The 3,525-nt window shown below is 42.7% G+C and overlaps 1 protein-coding gene and 1 long non-coding RNA gene across 5 annotated transcripts in view; one reads left to right on the forward strand and one right to left on the reverse strand.

Moving 5' to 3' along the window:
• The window catches only part of Col22a1 (collagen type XXII alpha 1 chain), a 248,131-nt gene that overhangs the window by 34,265 nt on the left and 210,341 nt on the right, over positions 1–3,525 (reverse strand). The gene's annotated exons all lie outside the window — the stretch shown is intronic.
• Positions 1–3,525, forward strand: part of LOC116073526 — a 66,279-nt gene that overhangs the window by 32,346 nt on the left and 30,408 nt on the right. The gene's annotated exons all lie outside the window — the stretch shown is intronic.

Raw genomic sequence — 3,525 nt, forward strand, 5'->3', positions numbered from 1 at the left:
TCTGCCCCTGAGATTCTCTCTTCTATCTCTTGTATTCTGTTGGTGATGCCTGCATCTATGACTCCTGATATTTTTCCTAGGTTTTCTATCTCCAGGGTTGTCTCTCTTTCTGATTTCTTTATTGTTTCTATTTCTATTTTTAGATTCTGGATGGTTTTGCTCATTTCCTTCCCCTGTTTGATTGTGTTTTCCTGTATTTCTTTAAGAGATTTTTGTGTTTCCTCTTGAAGGGCTTCTAGTTGTTTACCTGTGTTCTCCTCTATTTCTTTGATGGTGCTATTTATGTCTTTCTTAAAGTCCTGTACCATCATCATGAGAAGTGATTTTATATCTGAATCTTGCTTTTCCAATGTAATGGTGTATCCAAGACTTGCTGTGGTGGGAGTATTGGGTTCTGATGATTCCAAGTAACCTTGGTTTGTGTTGCTTATATTCTTATGCTTGCCCAGCACCATCTGGTTATCTCTAGTGCTACCTGCCCTGCTAAATCTGACTGAACCTGTCCTTCCTGTGATCCTGGTTGTGTCAGAACTCCTCAGAGTCAAGCTGTCTCTGTGATCCTGTGATTCTGGGATCCTTGGATCCTGGGATCCTGGGATCCTGGGTTTGTTAGAGCACCTGGGAGTGGAGCTTCCTCTGGGTGTTGTGGGACTGGCTGTGGATCTTGTGCCCAAGGTCTGCTCAGGGCACCAGCCCAGACAGACCAGAAGCAACCCTGCACCTCATTTTTACACAAAGTAAAATTTGAGGATTTCCATGGGGTTTCCATTAGAAGAGAAGGGGGAGGGAATGGGACATTCTTAGATTTAGAGAGAAATTTCAGATGAAAGCCAGGGATCAAAGGCTGGCTGTCTAGTTATGTTTTCCTGCTGTTTTCTTCCCTTATCCAGGTATTCAGTTGCCATTTCTGCCCTGCATCTGTTCCTGCAGTTTCAACTTTCAGATGGTCCACTTTTGTAAGACTTGGCCTTGCCCAATAATCAAGGTGATCATCAGTACTAGCCAAGTTACTAGCAGACAAACAGCCAGTATCAATGGAGGGTAACCTCTGCATTAGACACAACTAAGATGTTTGGAATCATGATGAATCTTCACTGGGAACCAATGAGAGATGCTCCTTAGGAAAACAACATGGAGCACCGGGAGGTTATGTCATCTTTCTGAGGACAGAGTGAAGCTTGTAATTGATATGATAACTGAAACTGTACTTCTTCCTAAACAACAAGGGATACTTAACTATATCTGTCATCAACCTCTTCTCTATCTGTCTATTCCTCCATGTACGGCCCTTTAGGAGAATGAGTCAAAGTGGAGAAGAGCCTTGTACCACCAGCTCCCATTCTCTATCCTCATATACCAGCCTTGGGCATAAGGGCACTCCTGCTGCTTTTGAAGATACAGATATTCTCAGTGTGCTCCTTACTTTTTCTCAGGAGAGAAGGTGAATGTCAGTTATCTCTGGAGGCACAGCTCACCAGTCTGTCTTTTATGACCTTCTCTCCTCATGATCCATCTGACTTCTCACCCTACAGGGCCTTCAATTGTTAGGATTCCTTCCTGGCATTATAGTCTCTGTGTCAAGATCACAGGGGATCCCAGACTCTACCTATCTATGCCAACTTCCTCCTAACACATCTCAGTGGAATAAAATATCAGATGACTCTGCAGTGATATTCTACAGCAAGCCAGAAGGAGAGCTCAGGGATGCATAGCTCACGGCCCCAGAGTTCTATTTCATTTGTGGGATCTCTGAGTATGACCTGCTCCATAAGAACCAGCTATCTCCTGTGTGATCCTTGCTTTCTCAGAATAGGACTGATCTTCTATCACAATGACAGTCCCTGGAACAGGCATTCAATAAACCAATGGAGCAAAGACTAGTGACCCTGTGCTATAGGGACAATGCTCATTCAGCCCAAAGGTGGATCATGGCTCTGAGCCTTGAGCACTGAGCTCTGTGTCAGCCTCAGAGTTTTGATTCCCAGAGATTTCACTCCCTACTGGAAAACCTTTGTCTACCTATCAGCCTCTGTATCCCAAGTTTCCTCATCTTGGGACAAGAACATCTGTAACCCCAGGCTCTACTGGGGTTTAATTGGAAAATACAATGATGGTCTGGCTGTTCCTGGCCCCAGGTATACCCGAGAACATCACTCTATGTCTGTGCACCCCTATCTGCCATCTGCCTCCCTGGGCAGTTAGCTCTATAGAACATCCCACTGTGTTCTCCTGGAAAGGCTCTTTCTCTTCCCCTCAGCAGTAAACTTGGGCTGTTGCAACTGACAAATGGTATAAAGTGATGAAGGAGGTGCTTCGGGCAAGCCGTGTGAGATTTGAAATGAGTCATAATAGTTTATAGCCAAGCAAATTAAACGGACCATGAACCTCACTAGAAAAAAATCTTTTATGTAATCCCACTTAGTGGCTGTAAAGGCTCCATGGTTCTGACCTCACCAGGAGTGAAAGTAGAGCAGTCACAAAGAGAACCTCACTAAAATAATTAAGAGTTAGATAAACCTGGTGTGCTGTACATTCTTCACCTCATTTGATCCATGACTTCTAGCAAGTTAGTATATTACCCTCCACCTAATTGAAGGAGACTAAAGCTCAGAGAGGCTATTCGAATTACTCAAGGTCACACAGCTTGCAAGGAGGAACTCCAGCATCCAAAGGCACTTTGTTGCTATTGTTATTGCTGGTACTGGGCATAAAATAGTTTAATTTTTATATTAAATTTAGGCCTATCAATATTTAATATGTAAAGATTGATTTAAAATATTAAAAGATGGGGCTGAAGAAATGGCTTAGCTGTTAAGAGCTCTTGCTGTTCTTCTGAAAGATCAGAGTTTTGTACCCAGCACCTACATCAGGTAGCTCACAACTGCCTGTAACTTCAATTCCTGGGGATATGATGCCAATTTCTGCCTCACTTCATGGCACTCCATAGTCATAGTAGATATAAACAAATGCAGGGGTATACACATTAATTAATAATTAATAAAGTTGACAATTAAATTAATTTAAAAGAAGGAAAAGGGACCAGCAAGATGATTGGCACATAAAGGTAGATGCTGCCAAGCCTGGCAACCTAAGTTAGATCTGGGACCCACAAGATATAAGAGAACCAATTTCTGCAAGCTGACCTCTGATCTTTGCCTGTGCACTGCTCACATAAACACAAATAAACAAGCAAATGCAATAAATAATAGTAAAAATAAACCTTTCAAACAAACATATGGAGTATAAAGTCACCTGAGCATTCCTTTTGTGCAAAATTATCCTTCCATGGGTGAGGCCTTCACTCTTCTTAGAGCCGCCAGTGTTGTAGTAGATGCATTTCTGCTATGTAACCAGGGAGGTGTGGGCAGAACCCAGTTCTCTCCCTAACCCTGCAGCTCTTTGTCTTCCTTATGAACCATGTGATTTGCTTGGGTACCTCCTCCTCCATCTTCTTCTCCTTTTCTTCTTCTTCTTCTTCTTCTTCTTCTTCTTCTTCTTCTTCTTCTTCTTTTCTTCTTCTTCTTC

Source organism: Mastomys coucha, unplaced genomic scaffold (assembly GCF_008632895.1).
Source record: "Mastomys coucha isolate ucsf_1 unplaced genomic scaffold, UCSF_Mcou_1 pScaffold11, whole genome shotgun sequence".
In the NCBI taxonomy this organism is placed as follows: Eukaryota; Metazoa; Chordata; class Mammalia; order Rodentia; family Muridae; genus Mastomys; species Mastomys coucha.